This window comes from Orcinus orca, chromosome 1 (genome assembly GCF_937001465.1).
Source record: "Orcinus orca chromosome 1, mOrcOrc1.1, whole genome shotgun sequence".
NCBI classification, from domain to species: Eukaryota; Metazoa; Chordata; class Mammalia; order Artiodactyla; family Delphinidae; genus Orcinus; species Orcinus orca.
Genome location: NC_064559.1, coordinates 12384814 through 12403144, shown reverse-complemented (window position 1 = coordinate 12403144; position 18331 = coordinate 12384814). Strand labels below are relative to the sequence as shown.

The window sequence follows — 18331 nt, the reverse complement described above, 5'->3', positions numbered from 1 at the left end:
GTGATTTGCCCAATGGGCAACCCCAGGGGTCTGAGCCCTGGTGGTCCTGCCTTTATAGAGTTGTAATCATCCATTGTTTTTAACATCTGGGTATGACAGTTTGAGAAAGCACCCTCACTGGTAAAATGTTCTCTCCGTGATTTTTCAAGTTCTTATTTTTCTTTGATGACTAAGTCAATCATCCTAGTCAACCCCATAACTCAGTATTTTGTCTGTTCCCCTAGAGATACGCACTGATTCCCTGTTACATGGAGTCTAAAGTCCAAATCTCTTAGCATAATACACAACAGTCTTCCTGATCTGGGCTTGCCTCCTTTCCTTATGCTTCCTCCTGCCTCTCTGACCGCAGACCTTGCTAAATTAACTGTACCCTCCTCCAGCTCCCTGATTCAGCCAAGCTCTCTCTGGCATCCTTCTCCTCTGCATGCCCTTCCCCACCTTGTCTGACCTTTAACTCTTATTCATCATTCATTTCGGTCTCAACGGAGGAGCCATTATCTTTAGAGTCTTGGGTCGGCCCAGCTCCCTGCACCACACGACTGCCTGCAGCACGGCCATAGTTCCTCTGATGCTCGATGGTTTCATTGCACTTGTTTGCCCATATATCTGTCCCTGTACTACCTTAAGCTTCCCGAGGAACAGGTAGTTGTTTGATTTATTCTCTGCCTGGTTCATTGCCGTTAGTGCCTCCCTCGTTCCATAAGATAGGGGCTTTCGTCTGTTTACAGCCTACTTGTTTAATGAGTGATATATAGCAGGTGATAAAAATTTGGATTAAGGAATGAAGCAATACTGCCTTGCGGTGTGATTAACCTCTGTTTATATTTTTGTCAACTTTCAACTAGATTGTGAGGGCAGGGGTCAGTGTCTGAGTCATCTTGCTCCTCCAGGTGCGTGAACACAGGAGACCCTTGCTCAACCGACTGCAGGTCGGTTGGCTGATCCGCTGGAAAGAGAAGCAGCAGGGAGAAAGATTTTTGGCTCCTCGGCCCTTCAGGGTAAGCCCTTCTGCTCCCGGCCGACTGCCGGCAAACCCCTCTCTCCTCCACGAATCTTCTCTGCGACCTAGTGAGAGCCCGCTGCCTCGGCAGGCAGAGAGCTCGCGGGGCGGGACTTCCGGTCCCGCTCGCGAATGCCTTCCGGCGCGAGGCGGAAGCCCGGCTCCGGGTCCTGATCGGAGCCGGAGAGTCCCAGGCACTTGTCTCCTCAGTGGATGCCTCTCCGCCCCGCCGCCGCCCCGCGCCGCGGGACGGGGGAGACCGGGTAGGGACGGGAGAGTCGGGACACCTCGCGCGGGCAGAGGGAGAACCGGGACCCCAGGTTTGAGGGAGGGGACCAGGATTGGGGGTCGGGGGACGGGGGCAGCCCTGAGGGCAGCCGTGAGGGGCTGAGGAGGGAGGCACCGGGGACCCTGAGGCCGAAGAGGCCCTGAGAAGGGGAGGAGGGTGGCGGGTGACACTGTGCAGGAGGCATCTCGGAGGAGAGCAGTCCCACTTGGGGGAGTGTCCCAGCACTTGGCAGATTGTCTGTGAGGGTGGCACGAGTTGGCGAAGGTTGACTTCCAGGGGAGGTTGGAGAGGAGGGAGGCAGTCCTTCTCTGAGGGTCGTAGATGAGAAGGACGTCTTGACCTAACGGATCAGAAAGATGACCAGCCACCTACGGGATGCTGAACTCGTATTGCCTCCTTTGCAATTAATGCTGGCTTTTTGATGTGCCTTTTATTTATTTATTTATTTATTTTAACCTGTGTGGATTTCGGGGAAGAATTTACATTCCCAGGGAAAACTTGAACTCTTCCTCACCCAGGTCCAACTTATGCTGCATTTCTTTGTGAAACAGATAGTGCTTTAAAGTTGTCTTCATACCAGCAAACCAACCAAAGTTTTCCTTTTGGAATCTTCTCTACCTTGCGGAGTTTAGGTTATTTCCTTTGTCATGGAATGAACTTGTAAATGCGTTTGGAATTACAGTGATAATTACATGGAAAGCCAGTGCCGTCACGTTTGCAGTTACTATTCATTGTTTTTCTGCCTAACTTTCTAATATAGTTTTACTAAAAGTTATCCTGTTGTATTTAGGTTTTGAGTTTAACCAGTAAAGGCAATTTTAGATTAGGGTGCAGCCAATTAGTAGCAATTCCTGTGGATTTACTGTTACTTTTTATTTCTGCTACAAAGAAAACGTATATTTGCCATTGGTAGATTGTTAAAAAATATTGATAACCCAAGTTCTGTTGTTATATACACATTAGCATATTTAGTTTTCCTCATTGGCCATCGTGTACTATGTGGGCTCACCTTTATCATTACCAGAGGTTATTATTAATTTTAGTTATTGTCTACATTTTATTCAAGTTTTATTGACTTGCAATTAATATGTACTTCCTAATCTACATCATATAATATCTCACTTCTGCATAATTACAAAGACTGTTTTAGCTTTAGATAGATGGCAAATTTGTATTTTTGTCACAAATGGGGTGAGGTACCTAGGGAGAGCCCTAACATTGTCATTGGTGGACGGTGATATCTGATGGTTGAATCTTTTGCTTGTTTCAAGTGTTTCATATTTCAAGTGTTAACATTTTTTATTTTTAAAACTACTGTATTGGTACAGGTATCTTTTAGATCTGATTTGGTGGTCTGTCTTGCTCTAATTCAAGTAAACTAGAACAGTTTATGTTTACTGATGGCTTGGTGTCTTGCTAGCTTGTAAACTTTTTTCCCCTAGCTTTAATGAGACATAATTGACAAATCAAAATTGCATATATTTAAGGTGTACAACGTGATGATTTGATATACACATATATTGTGAAATGATTACCACAATCAAGCTAATTAACAAACCATCACTTCACATAGTTACTAATTTCTCTCTTTTTCTTTTTGTGGTGAGAACACTTAAGATCTACTGTCTTAACAAATTTAAAATATACAACATAGTATTATTAACTATAGCTTATAAACTCTTGATGGCCTTGAAAATTTATGCTTGAGTAAGATAGGTCATTTCCTTATGTTTAGGGGCACAGCTGATACTTAAAAGTGGAAAGCATCGCCTAAACATAAACAGTGCTGTAACATGGAAGTGAGCAAATTGAATAGTTTTTCAAATTAGAAAGTGAAAAGATGACACTGACCTTTAAAGTTATTCAATTAACTGCTATGTAGATTTCTATATGTCTTAATCTTATTTCTTTAAAGTAGACAATACTGTTTTTCTGAAAGGTTGATCTGATTTTTCTATATAATCTTGATTTAAAAATGTGTTCTTCCCCCTTTTCCCTTGGTTTTGGGAGAAAGCCTGTAGGCCATTAGATGTTAGTTCATAGGAGAGGATGTGATCATGTTGAAACACAAGAGCCCTGCATTCTGTGGCAAGTTTCTAATTATATATCTGAGTAGTATGTTTGAAATTTGATTGCCTTGTGTTCTGGATAATCTTTGGAATTTTTGTTATTTGTTCTAATTGTTGAGTACATTTCTTAGCCTTCTCTAGATAAATTCTGTTTATTCTGTAGGATTTAGATGTATTTAACAGTTTAACCAAGGGTGGCGTTTTTTTTATCAGGGTGCAGCAAATTACTAGTTATTCTTATGGATTTACTATTTCTTTTTATTTCTGCTGCAGTGAAATATGTATCTGTGTATTGGAAGAATGATTAAAACAGCTGTAGTCAAAAGTGTCTTCATATACACATACTAGCACATTTTGTTTTCTTTAATAACCCGTTTGTAATATGTGAAGTAACTTGCTATATTGAGTTTTTGGTTCTGTACGCTCTGATTATCAATTTTATTGTTATCTAGTCCATTTTCAGTTATCTGCATACCCTAGTGAGAAAGGCATTCCCTGCCTTTTGATAGAATCGGGAGGATTTGTTACATTTGAGGAATACAGCTGGACAGGGAGATACCAAGCAGAGTGCTGTCGATCTGCTGATTTACCATCCAGCTGCTGCATTGCCTTTGATGCAAGATGGCCCTCAACAAGATTGGCCGAGACATAGTCGATCCCTTCTTTTAGTATCTCTTTTTGTCCTTTTCCTTTCGCTGAGTTAGACCTTTTTTCTCATAGTGTCTAGGATGACCTGGCCCTCAAAGTGTGATGCAGGGAGATTAGAGCAGCCATAAAGGACTGCAGTTATGTTAGTAGAGCCTTGTCTATTCTGCTGAGTCTGATCCCATAAGTCTTGGCAAATTTTCCAGCCTCCAGGCATTAAGTGATGGCTGTGAACCATTTGTTTACATTATTGTCATTTGAAAAATAGTTTTAATACTAAATCATAATTGATCTGGATTATATAAATGGACTCTACTTAGTTTTGTTTTGAGTGAGGCATCACATTAAATTATATATGAGCTTTTCTATTAAAGTGATAATGATATACCTCACAATTACCAATACTGTAGAAAATACACTGATTACCTTTAGTCTTTGTTGTTGTTATTATTAGTTTTTGTTTTGTTTTTAATTTGAGATCCTGAGGAAAAGAAAAACTATTGGATAAAAGATTTTGGCAGAGGTTGGGAAGGCTGACCATTACTGGTGACATATTAAGGGGTGATGTTTCGAGCTGTCTGCAATGGTTTGAAGGAGTGTCTCAACACTAAGGTTGTTTCTAATTACCAGTGCCTGGTGATGATAAAAGGCAGAAAGACTTTTAGTTGCTTTTATTATTGTTTTAAAATACCCTACAGACAATGTGCTCCCTCTTTGCCTGCAGCTGGCTGGGGAAGAAATCCCTCCCACCTCTCCCACCTCCTTGAGAATGACCTGGCAGAGGCTGGGAAGTCAAAGTTTATACGGTTATTAGGAGTCTTGGAGAGGTTTGAGGGAAAGGTTGAAATGTGAATAAAAAACAAATACTGAAGTTTATTTTCAAAATTGAGAGGATGAAAGCATGGAGATTGATGAGAACATTGTATATGTGAGAAAACCAACCACTGTATATGCGTGAAGGTGTCTTAATTACAGCAGAGGAGGGAGGGCAGGCCCTAGGAAGTGATACATAATCAAGTTCTAGACTTCCCCATAAGCACTAGTAAGATAAGAAGTATCATTCAACTCCTAATATTTTAAACCTAAATGATGACTATTTCACAGTAATTGAATAAAGTTGCAAAAATCAAGATAGTACAGGGAACCACCTGTATACCCTTTATTCAGATTCACCTATTTTTAACATTTTATCTCATTTGCTTTATCACTTAAGAATAAGAGCACTTCTTTTTTTTTTTTAACATCTTTATTGGAGTATAATTGCTTTACAATGGTGTGTTAGTTTCTGCTTTATAACAAAGTGAATCAGCTATACATATACATATATCCCCATATCTCCTCCCTCTTGCATCTCCCTCCCACCCTCCCTTTCCCACCCCTCTAGGTGGGAGATATGGGGATATATGTATATATCAGCACTAGCTGATCTCCCTGTGCTATGCGGCTGCTTCCCACTAGCTATCTATTTTACGTTTGGTAATGTATATATGTCCACGCCACTCTCTCACTTCGTCCCAGCTTACCCTTCCCCCTCCCTGTGTCCTCAGGTCCATTCTCTACATATGTGTCTTTATTCCTGTCCTGCCCCTGGGTTCTTCAGAACCTTTTTTTTTTTTTTTAGATTCCATATATATGTGTTAGCATATGGTATTTGTTTTTCTCTTTCTGACTTCACTCTGTATGACAGATTCTAGGTCCATCCACCTCACTACAAATAACTCAATTTCGTTTCTTTTTATGGCTGGCTAATATTCCATTGTATATATGTGCCACATCTTCTTTATCCATTCGTCGATGGACACTTAGGTAGGTTGCTTCCATGTCCTGGCTATTATAAATAGAGCTGCAGTGAACATTGTGGTACATGACTAATAAGAGCACTTTTGATTAAAGTAGAAAGCTCATATAAAATATACTCCCAAGTTCAACTGCTAACTTTATTTCTTTTCCTAATAAACAGTTATTTATTGGTTCTAATTCTCTGAGTTCTAGTGCTGGAAAGGACCTCGGGAGACAATGTGATTTGACTCCCTTAAGGCTAGTAAATGTTGACCAATCCAGGACAGGTAGGTTTTGAATTCTAAATGTCCATAGCCTCTTCCAGGGTCTTATTATCTTGACAGGTAGGATTCCTTTGTCTTTTTGTTGCTTTGTGGCTTATACATTTTCATTTGATGAAAACAAGCATGTAAAATGTTATTCCCTAGACCTAACTGAAATCTCCCTTGCATTCATTTAAATCCACCTCTTCTCATTCTGAATCTTGTTTCTTCTTCCTGTAGAAAACAACTGAACAACATCCTTTTTAAGAACACACAACCTATTCTATAATAAATACCTTTTACCTTTCCTTGGGTAAGACTTTTTCTCATGAGGGTTTCTACCTAAAACATGCTTTCTATCTCTTTAGTCAAGTTACAAGGCTTTATCTTGATCTATTAGGATTCTAGGTTTTTCATATCCTTTTTCTTTTAAATTTAATTTATTATTATTTTTTTATACAGCAGGTTCTTATTAGTTATCTGTTTTATACAAATTAGTGTGTATATGTCAATCCCAATCTCCCAATTCATCCCCCCGCCACCACCACTTTCCCCCCTTGGTGTCCATACGTTTGTTCTCTACAGCTGTGTCTCTATTTCTGCCTTGCAAACTGGTTCATCTGTACCATTTTTCTAGATTCCACATATATGTGTTAATATATGACATTTGTTTTTCTCTTCTGACTTACTTCCCTCTGTATGACAGTCTCTAGGTCCATACACATCTCTGCAAATGACTCAATTTAGTTCCTTTTTGTGGTAGAGTAATATTCCAATGTATATATATACCACATCATCTTTATCCATTCATCTGTCTGTGGACATTTAGGTTGCTTCCACGACCTGGCTATTGTCAGTAGTGCCGCAATGAACATTGGGGTGCATGTGTCTTTTTGAATTACGGTTTTCTCTGGGTATATGCCCAGTAGTGGGATTGTTGGGTCATATGGTAATTCTATTTTTAGTTTTTTAAGGAAACTGCGTATTGTTCTCCATAGTGGCTGTATCAATTTACATTCCCACCAGCAGTGCAAGAGGGTTCCCTTTTCTCCACATCCTCTCCAGCATTTGTTGTTTGTAGATTTTCTGATGATGCCCATTCTGACCGGTGTGAGGTGATGCCTCGTTGTAGTTTTGATTTGCATTTCTGTAATAATTAGTGATGTCGAGCAGCTTTTCGTGTGCTTCTTGGCCATCTGTACATCTTCTTTGGAGAAATGTCTATTTAGGTCTTCTGCCCATTTTTTGATTGGGTTTTTTTTTTATATTGAGCTGCATGAGCTGTTTATATATTTTGGAGATTAATCTTTTGTCCATTGATTCGTTTGCAAATATTTTCTCCCATTCTGAGAGTTGTCTTTTCATCTTGTTTATAGTTTATAGAAAGTTGTTAAACTTTCTTTTAAGTTTCATGAGGTCACATTAGTTTATTTTTGTTTTTCTTTCCATTACTCTAGAAGGTGGGTCAAAAAAGATCTTGCTGTGATTTATGTCAAAGAGTGTTCTTCCTATGTTTTCCTCTAAGAGTTTTATAGTGTCTGGCCTTACATTTAGGTCTTTATTCCATTTTGAGTTTATTTTTGTGTATGGTGTTAGGGAGTGTTCTAATTTCATTCTTTTACATGTAGCTGTCCAGTTTTCCCAGCACCACTTATTGAAGAGGCTGTCTTTTCTCCATTATATATCCTTGCCTCCTTTGTCATAGATTAGTTGACCGTAGATGCGTAGGTTTATCTCCGGGCTTTCTATCCTCTTCCATTGATCTATATTTCTGTTTTTGTGCCAGTACCATATTGTCTTGATTACTGTAGCTTTGTAGTATAGTCTGAAGTCACGGAGTCTGATTCTTCCAGCTCCATTTTTTTCCCTCAAGATTGCTTTGGCTATTCAGGGTCTTTTGTGTCTCCATACAAATTTTAAGATTTTTTTGTTCTAGATCTGTAAAAAATGCCATTGGTAATTTGGTAGGGATTGCATTGAATCTGTAGATTGCTTTGGGTAGTATAGTCATTTTCACAAGATTGAGTCTTCCAATCTAAGAACATGGTATATCTCTCCATCCGTTTGTTTCATCTTTGATTTCTTTTTTTCTTTTTTTTTTTTTTTGCTGTACGCAGGCCTCTCACTGTTGTGGCCTCTCCCGTTGCGGAGCACAGGCTCCGGACGCGCAGGCTCAGCGGCCATGACTCACGGGCCCAGCCGCTCTGCAGCATGTGGGATATTCCCAGACCGGGGCACGAACCCATGTCCCCTGCATTGGCAGGCAGACTCTCAACCACTGCATCACCAGGGAAGCCCTCATCTTTGATTTCTTTCATCAGTGTCTTATAGTTGTCTGAGTACAGGTCTTTTACCTCCTTAGGTAGGTTTATTCCTAGGTATTTTATTCTTTTTGTTGCAATGGTGAATGGGATTGTTTCTTTAATTCCTCTTTCTGATCTTTTGTTGTTAGTGTATAGGAATGCCAGAGATTTCTGTGCATTAATTTTGTATCCTGCAACTTTACCAAATTCATTGATTAGCTCTAGTAGTTTTCTGGTGGCGTCTTTAGGATTATCTATGTATAGTATCATGTCATCTGCAAATAGTGACAGTTTTACTTCTTCTTTTCCAATTTATATTCCTTTTATTTCTTTTTCTTCTCTGATTGCCATGGCTAGGACTTTCAAAACTGTGTAGAATAATAGTGGTGAGAGTGGACATCTTTGGCTTGTTCCTGATCTTAGAGGAGATGCTTTCTGTTTTTCACCATTGAGAATGATGCATGCTCTAGGTTTGTTGTATATGGCCTTTATTATGTTGAGGTAGGTTCCCTCTCTGCCTGCTTTCTGGAGAGTTTTTATCATAAATGAGTATTGAATTTTGTCAAAAGCTTTTTCTGCATCTATTGAGATGATCATATGGTTTTTATTCTTCAATTTGTTAATATGTTGTATCACATTGATTGATTTGCATATATTGAAGAATCCTTGGATCCCTGGGATTAATCCCACTTGATCATGGTGTATGATCCTTTTAATGTGTTGGATTCTGTTTGCTAGTATTTTGTTTCATATCCTTTTTAAAGTTTGGTGAACAGAGCTTAGAAGACTCTGATCAATGTAGAATAATAACAATGATAATTTATGTATAAATTATTTAGTCAGTGTGTTCCTTATACAGTCATCTGATCCTTAGGGCAAGACAGGTGGTATCCCTATTTCTGAGGTGGAAAAACCTGAACTACAGAAGGGTTCAGTGACTTGCCCTACATCCTGTAGAGCTAGGCTGGGTTGGAACTGGGATGCAACCTTAGTCTTCTAACCCTAAATCCAGTGCCCTTTTCCACTGCATCTCACTTTGAGTTCCTTATGTACCATGTATTTTTAAATGTACCTTAGAATCACTTTGGCCCTCTCAATTCTTCTCCCCTTTTACCAGCATAACTTGCTATCAGGGAAATAAAGTGTTTGTTGACTTAATTTGTACTTTTTCTTCCGCCCTTCAAATGATATCATTGCAGAATTGGAGTGAACCTGTAGCAGTCTCTTAATCCAATCTTCTACCTGATTTGGGTACCCTCATAACACTTCTTATCCTAGAGGACTTTAGGCCCTTGCCTGAATACATAGAGAAACAAGGTGTTCACTTCCTTTTTATACAACCTTGGTTTGTTGTTGGGTGGCTCAAGTTATAAGGTTATTCTTTTATTTATAACAGATCCAAATTACCTGTTGCGGTTTTTTTTATCCATTGGTTTTAGTTATATCAGCCAGAGAAACATGGAAGATCTATTTTTTCTTTTCTATTTAAAATTTTGTCACATATTTAAAAAACTGTCTCTTATTATCTCTTCTTCAGGTTAAATAATGCCAATACCTCGATCTCTCACTATCCTGATTGTCTTATGGATGCTCTAGGTTGTCAGTATTGTGAAAATATGGCTTCTGTAATTGTCTGCACTATTTTATTTTATTTTATTTTTTATTTTTTTATTTTTTTAAATTATTTATTTATTTTTGGCTGTGTTGGGTCTTCGTTTCTGTGCGAGAGCTTTCTCTAGTTGCAGTGAGCGGGGGCCACTCTTCATCGCGGTGCGCGGGCCTCTCACTGTCGCGGCCTCTCTTGTTGCGGAGCACAGGCTCCAGACGCGCAGGCTCAGTAGTTGTGGCTCACGGGCCCAGTTGCTCCGTGGCATGTGGGATCTTCCCAGACCAGGGCTCGAACCCCTGTCTCCTGCATTGGCAGGCAGATTCTCAACAACTGCGCCACCAGGGAAGCCCTCTGCACTATTTTAGATGTCTGATCAAGGCAGCAAATAGTGGGACTATTACTTCCTGTAAGGTGGACACCATACTCTTTCTATTACTGTATATTCAATATTATTGAAGTCCAAAATTGCATTAATATTTAAGCAGACATATCTTGCTCTTATAGTAAGCATTTGGTAAGCCAAAGCTCCCCAGATTTTTGCAGGAACTCTCTGTTAGTCTGGTCCCTGTACTTGTATGGCTGATTTCTAAATTGAAATATATGACCTTACACCTACTCTGTATTAAAGTTTTCCTGCCTGTTTTTCAGCAGTCCAGCATTTTAGCCTGTAGAGATGTATTTTGTTCTTAATATTCTTGTTTGCTTCTTAGCCATCCTTTTCAGCTGTGTCTTCTTCATTTATAATACTTATCCCTTAAAGCTTGTGTTGAGTTGGGGCTGGCTTTGGGCTGATTATAGCTAAATAGCTAATGCGCCTTGTAGGGTTTAGAAGCAGATCATTTGTGGATAATTTTATACAAAGTTTTCTGCAGAGAAGTGTGACAAGTGCTAGTTCTCTGGACCTGGTTGCCTTATTCCCTGGGAGACCCAAGAGTTACTTATAGGCCATTTCAAAGCCTTTATTTTATTTATTTATTTATTTTTGCTCCCTACCACTCACTTTTACATGCATGTCTCTGAAGAATAGAAAAAGTAAATCATTAGAATTATGTTCCAATATACCTGTCTCTCTTAGCTCTTAAAACTAAATGTCACCACTTAACCTAGAATAGTTGAAAACTTGATTTAAAGAAAGTTTCTGGGACCTGACCTTGCTTATGTTTATGGTTTTGCTTTGGAGTTCAGTCTTTGAACTATATATGGACTCTTATCGACACTCTCTAAAGACTTAAAAACTGCCATGAACTATAAAAAGGTTTTAAAAAAAGACTTATAGAGGGAAACAGTAATTAGTATTCTTGGAAGCTAGGTTTGCCAATGGCTTTAGTCAATTAATATATGTGTGTATGTATATAACATATATATAAAATAGATAGACTTATGTGGAGATTATTTCCACTTTTAGTCAATGTCAAACCTTTAAGTTTTAAACTAGTAGTCTCTTATATAGACAGTGCAGATATTGAACATTTCTGCCCTCTTGGAAAATGGACTCTCAGTAGGAGCTTTGTGTCTGTTGCTGAAGGGCAGTTGCTTCAGTGATGACTGGGTTCTTTCATTGACTCTGTTAATCACTGCCAGTTCTCTTCACAATTGGGTAGAAGTAATCACAGCGACAGCTCCAGTGTACTGGAGGACTTAGTGGTCCTAAGCACTTGGCTTTCACAGTCATTTCTTGTGTATTTTATAGAGAAGGGAAAAGGAGATATGGAAGCTGCACCTATATTGAGAGATCTAGTGTTTTTCTGTAAAAATGGCTTCAGATAGCCAGTTAAAGTTGTGTTTGAACCCTTGAAGCACATTAGATTTGTTTCCAAATTTTGGGCAAGATTTGTGTCTGTGTTAACGCAATTTGGTCAAAAAGGCTTCATTAGTTTAGATTAGTGGTTCTTAACCTGTCAGAGCCAACACTCTATTTTTATAACAAATGTTTTATAGTCCCTCCTTTACTATCCTGAAATGAATTCATAGATATACTGTAACTACTTGCAAACCTGACTGCAAAGAAATGAATATAATGTTCTAACTGTAATATAAAGGAGAAATAAAAATAAAGTCATTAAATATACTTTTTAATATGTATATGCTCTACACATACCAAGCGGTTAACTTTTTGTACCTGTGTCTAGAATTACTGTGATGGAAATCATTACAAATGCAGGCTTATTCAGATAAAATACATACACTGAATTATATTGCTGTCATTGAGACGATTTTCCAAAATGGTGAATAACTCTTGGCAAAATTCAGAGAAAAGTTAAGTACAGTCTTACTTTGACTTTCAGAGCAGTTACATTTTGGGAGAACTTAGTGATTATTAAAAATGTGAAAAAGAGAATTCCTGTTTATGTGTTAAATTGAGTTACAGTCTAGGCTTAGATAATTTAAACAGTTTTTCATCCACATCTATTTCTAGTGGGATATTAAAACATCATGGGGGATGTAGGATAATCCTCTGTTGTGCAGTACTGTCCCTAGTGTTGCAGGACACGTGTCATTCCTCAGTACACCAAGTGCCTTCAGTGTCCTCAGTCATTGTCACAACCAAGAAATATTTTCACAAACTTTCAAAACATGCCTTAGGGTTTAAAATTAAACCATATTATTTTTCAGCTTTGTAAACTTAAAGGAAGCCAGTTTCTTTTCAGAGAGTGTGTGTAGAACTATCCTTTTAGATTAGGGATAACAAATATGTTTTAACATCACAATTCTGATTCATTGGAGATGGTTGTCTTGAGTGTTGTGTTTAAAAATTCTGAGGCAAAGGCCAGCCTCACTAGGAAAGAGTATCTGATTGATTAGTCATGTCTGCCATAGGTAGAAGGGGGAATGGCTGCATGGGACAGTTGCCACATACCCCACCTCAGTATAGCTCAATATATCTTAACCCATTGGGTACCAGTACCCCTACCCTATGGGATTTGGGAATATGTGGGGAAAGTTTTGGTTGTCATAGTGATAGGTGTATATTTGTGTAGGTAGCATTTACTCTTCAGGAACCAGGAATGCTAAATGACCCACAGTGCTCTGGTTAGTTCCACACTGTGGGAAAATATCCCGTCCTTGAAGTCCCTCATTGAGGAATAACCAATCTAGCTTGGAAAACAGTCTGTTTATGAAACTGTTCTGAGCCAGATGGTCACTGGCACTGGATATAGAGGTGTTTTGGCATTGAATGGGAGTGTACCATATGACCTCCAGGGTCTTTTCCAGCTCCATGATTTCATGAGTCAGAGGTCAGCAAACTATGGCCCAGAGGCCAAAGCTGGTCTGTTTTAGTAAATAACGTTTTATTGGAATATAGCCATACTCATTCATTTATGTACTGTCATTGGCTGCTTTGGGGCTACAATGGCAGAGTTGAGTAGTTGCCAAAGAGGCCTTATGGCCTGCAAGGCCTAAATACTACTGACCCTTTACAGAAAAAGTTTGTAGGTACCTGGTATCAGTAATACTTTTTGAATGGAACCAGCATGTGAACACTATTGAATACTAAATATGTCATTCTTATGTCCTTAATAGTTTCTGTGTATGTTGTGATTCTAGAATATTTTTCTATGTCAGTGTAGCATGGAGGACTAACTAATTGATGGGTCAACAATAAAACTTAGAGTTGGAGAATTTCCAGCTTGGTTTTGCAGATGTCACTCGATAAAGTAGAGCAAAGTCTACTACTTCTCTTTGTCTGGTTCCTTAATCTTTAAAATTGGGCTGATAAGTGACTTTCTTCATAGTCATGTTATAGTAATGGCTGGTTATGAAACACTTTGAAAGCCATGAAAATGAGAAAAAAAATGAATCTCAGAATCTTCTGAAATCAGTTTTGGAGTTTAAAAATTCAGTGTGGAAAACACCACTTTTTTTTTTCTCCGTATGTATTTTAATAAAGAAGAGCACAGTGAGATAATAGCGTCGTTAATTTGTTGGCATTGTGTAGGAAATACTAACTTAAAAAATAACATTCCGGTTACATATTTAAAATGCTTTAATATTTTAAAGAGGTTACAAGAAACAGACATCTATCTGTTAATCCTCACTTAAAAAAGAACAAAATACCAGTCTGAGTATTCAGTATGTTAGTGTATCAGTCAGGGTTCTCCAGAAAAACAAAACCAATATCATTTGTATATGTGTGTGTTTTTTAAAAGAGATTTGTTTTCATGAATTGGCTCACGACATTGTGAGGGGCAATTCCAAAATTTGTAGGGCAGGCTGGCAGGCTTAAGGTCAGGTTGATGCTTCAGTCTTGAGGCAGGATTCCTCCTTCTCTGGGAAACCTCAGTTTTTGCTCTTAAGCCCTTCAACCGATTAGATGTGTCCCACCCACATTATCAAGGGTAATCTCCTTTACTTAAAGTCAACTTACTGTAGATATTAACCATATCTACAAAATACCTTTACAGCAACACCTAGATTAATGTCTGATTAAGTAACTGGGTACTATAACCTAGCCAAGTTGACAGATAAAACTAATCATCACAGGTAGTATTTAGAATGCTTTTTGTATATTAAACAAATATGTGGTATTTGAAATATTGCATAGTGATTAGTTAATAGGAGAATGTGCATATTCATAGCCTAATAGTCTTTTAAGGGATTACCTGGGTTTTCAGTCATGTGTCAAATAAAGAATGGCAAATGGACAATTTAATCAACCTTGTCACCCTTTGAAGTTTAAAAGTTTTTCTCTGTTTTTGTTTTAATATGTTGTATATTAATTTTTAAAAATCTAAGGTGCCTTAAGTAATTTAAAAAATTTATAACAATTTTTCCATTTTTATAAGTTAAGGCTTTTGGTAATCTTTTTGCCTAAAAAAACTTGTAGATCTGGGAATTAGTCTTGAGCTTATTTAGTCTAATTCCCCTTGTTTATGGTTGAGAAACTAGTCCTAGAAAGGTGGAGTGATTTGCCCAGGTATCATATCAAGTAAACGAACCAAGATTAGAAGCCAGATCTGGTTTCCAATCCAGGGCCTTTCTGCTACAAGAATAATTACAGTTAAATGATGCTAATCACGGGCAGGTTTTCTGAAGAGAGAGGGATTTTGAGTCTCTATTTAAGGGCGTGAATATGAATTAATAGTTAAGAGAATAGAGGTGAAATTCATGCCATTCAGTGACACTGTGGGGAGGGAGAGGGCAGAGAGGTGACATGGGATACCCCTGGGGCTTGAAGAGATTTTGCTGGTAAATACAAGTGAGCCATTGGATGATTCACAGGGGATATTCCAAAGGGCCTTAAGAGTAGGGGACACATGGACCAAGAGAAGTTACTGAGAGAGCTTTCTTTGTTGAGAGGTTATGAATAGAGAAACGTGTAGCTGTTGAAACTCAGGTGCTCTCTGTAAGCAGCATAGGGCAAGAGTTTGGAAATCCTCTAGGAGAGGATTTTAAGGACATAAGGCATAGAGAAAATGTTATCGGATGTAAATGGATCCATTTTAGAAGGTTGCCAGGTTTCAGGTGTAATCTGGGCTTCCTTACCTGTAAAATCAGTGTAATAATACCCAATGTACAGAACTGTCATAGGGAGTAAAGGCGATAGTTTATATAATGTGCTTAACATAATGCCTGGCACACAGTACTCAATAAGCAATAGGATTTATTTTATTATTATTACATCACGGCAGTTGGCTGAGGGTCTTATAGAAGCTATCACTAGAATAAGATCCATTTTTTCCCACTTCCCTTTCCCTTATTCTTTACGTCACCTCCACAGCTCTTTATCATGCTTTTTTTCCCTCTCAACTATTTTTTATTATCCCCCCAGCAAAGGAGAAAATTATATTAAAAGACAGAAATGAGACACTAGGGAACTTTTCAGCATGCTTGTTGCTTCAGGTTTGTTGCTTGTTGCTTCCAGGCAGGTGCATATCTCTGACTCTGTATAGTACTTCTCTAACTCTATGATCCTCAAGCTAGCTCTTTTTTGAATAAACTGTGCACCTTTTGGGGGGCCATATTTCAACTGCAAAATTCCGTTGCATCAAACTGAAAGGATGTACTTTACTAAAGCAGTATCTCCAATTAACTTTATTGCTCCTGTCTTCCCCCGCTACACACACTTTGGAATTTAACTATGAAGATATGGTTGGAAAGGAAAATGGAGAGTACAAGATTTTGAAGTAACTTCTCCCTTTCCTCTTCAGAGGGTTATTCCCTTTAGGTTTAAGGAAAAAAAAATATTTGATGGATGTCAACTCCAAAGATAACTGGTTAAACAAAATGATGTTTTCTATGATAATTGTATCTTAAGATACGAAAACACTTAAGAATGGAGACTCGGTGGTAATCAAGTGACGAATTTTTTTCGGTGTATGGACTCAGGGTTGTTGGTTTTTTTTGGCCACGCTGTGTGGCATGAGGGATCTTAGTTCTCTGACCGAGGATCGAACCCATGTCCCCTGCAGTGGAAGCACAGAGTCTTAACCACTGGACCTCCAGGGAAGTCCCATGGGCTCAGGATCCAATAGTGAGATTACTAGATATGAAGCATAGAGTATCTGTTTCAACTTTGGTGTGACTATTTCTGAACCAGACCTGGAAACCATTTTCACTTGTGTTCAGAAGGCTGGTAGAGTTTGCAATTGACTCAGACTGACTTAGTGTGTTTAGTTATCATTCTAAGGAGCCTTTGCAGTGCTTGAAGATCTGTTAAAGAAGGTTCTTTCTTGAAACCTTAAAGCTGAAAGAGGGCTTCTCTGCACAATTTTGTATGTTAGGGTTTTTTTTTGTTGTTGTTGTTGTTGTTGTTAGGGTTTTTTTTCCCCAATTTTATTTATTTAGTTTTGGTTGCATTGGCTCTGCGTTGCTGTGCACAGGCTTTCTCTAGTTGTGGCGAGCGGGGCTGCTCTTCATGGCGGTGCACGGGCTTCTCATTGTGGTGGCTTCTCTTGTTGCGGAACATGGGCTCTAGGCACGCGGGTTTGAGTAGTTGTGGCTCACGGGCTTCAGTAGTTGTGGCTCGTGGGTTCTAGAGCGCAAGTTCAGTAGTTGTGGCACACGGGCTTAGTTGCTCTGCGACATGTGGGATCTTCCTGGATCAGGGCTCGAACCCATGTCCCCTGCATTAGCAGGCTGATTCTTAACCACTGTGCCACCAGGGAAGCCCCTGTATGCTAGGTTTTAAATTTAAATTGAGAAATTTGTGTATGTCTACATTCATAAGCAAAGGAGTTCAGAAAAGCTTGAAAGAGGCCTGTAAGAAGTGAATTTGAATGTTTCTTTCTGGTGATCCTTATTTTTTTCCAAAGATGCAATTAAATAAACATTACTTTTTGAGTGATAATGATTTTTCTATAGTTTGATCAGAAGATAGGACAACTTCGTATTTTCAGACCCCAGTGTTTCAAAGTATGTGGTATTCTGTTTCACAGTCCTACAGTTGATAAGTATTGGTAGTCTATAGTAGCATTTGGTCTTCAGTAAGACACGCTGGCAATTACTGTCTTTAAGAAAAAACAAGGGACTTCCCTGTGTGGCTCAGTGGTTAAGAATCCGCCTGCCAATGCAGGGGACATGGGTTCGAGCCTTGGTCTGGGAAGATCCCACATGCTGCGGAGCAGCTAAGCCCGTGCATCACAACTACTGAGCCTGCACTCTAGAGCCCATGAGCCACAACTATTGAGCCCGCGTGCCACAACTACTGAGCCCGCGTGCCACAACTACTGAAGTCTGTGTGCCTAGAGCCCGTGCTGTGCAACAAGAGAAGCTGCAGCAATGAGAAGCCCGTGCACCGCAATGAAGAGTAGCCCCCTCTCACTGCAACTAGAGAAAGCCCATGCACAGCAATAAAGACCCAATGCAGCCAAAATTAATTAATTAATTAATTATAAAAACAAAACAAAACAAAAAAACAAGTAAGTGGTGTGTTGATCATTAGTGTTTGTTCTCTGGTGCTTGGTACACTCTCCTGCAATCTCTTCCTTTCCCGGCTGTTATTTCCTCCATTGGATAATGATGCTTTCTCATCTCACAAGTGCCCCTTGCATTAAAATCACTCATTTCTCTCTTTTGTCCCTTAATTTCTCCTCCAGATGAAATCCATTTCTCTCATAACTGATAGCTAATCCATAATTATTTGATTAAGTTAATTCAGAGTAAGGGTGGAATGACTGATAGACCTAATCCCAAGGTACATTATGTAAGTTATATGTATTTTAAAGTGAAAAAATATGTAAAACTAAACAAAAAAACCTGTTGACTCAAAGAATTAGCAGGTGATTTAATATATAGAGATTGCTTGTTTGCCTTGTTACTAAGAGAACATATTTCTTCCTTAGAGGAGTTGAGAAGAGGAGAAAGAATAAGGGGAAGAGACAGGACCTTTTCAATTTGACAAATAGGTATAGCTACTTCTTGACTTTTTTCCTTC

General features: G+C 38.9%; 1 protein-coding gene across 2 annotated transcripts in view; it reads left to right on the top strand.

The window, feature by feature from the left end:
• Positions 1-1151: 1151 nt before the first annotated feature.
• Positions 1152-18331, top strand: part of DISP1 (dispatched RND transporter family member 1) — a 211191-nt gene continuing 194011 nt past the window's right edge. The window contains exon 1 of one of the 2 annotated variants that reach the window (XM_049705587.1): positions 1152-1263. The gene's annotated coding sequence lies outside the window, so the exon portion shown is untranslated. Of the gene's footprint in view, positions 1321-18331 lie in introns of both variants that reach the window. The other variant, XM_049705577.1, reaches the window with a different exon arrangement.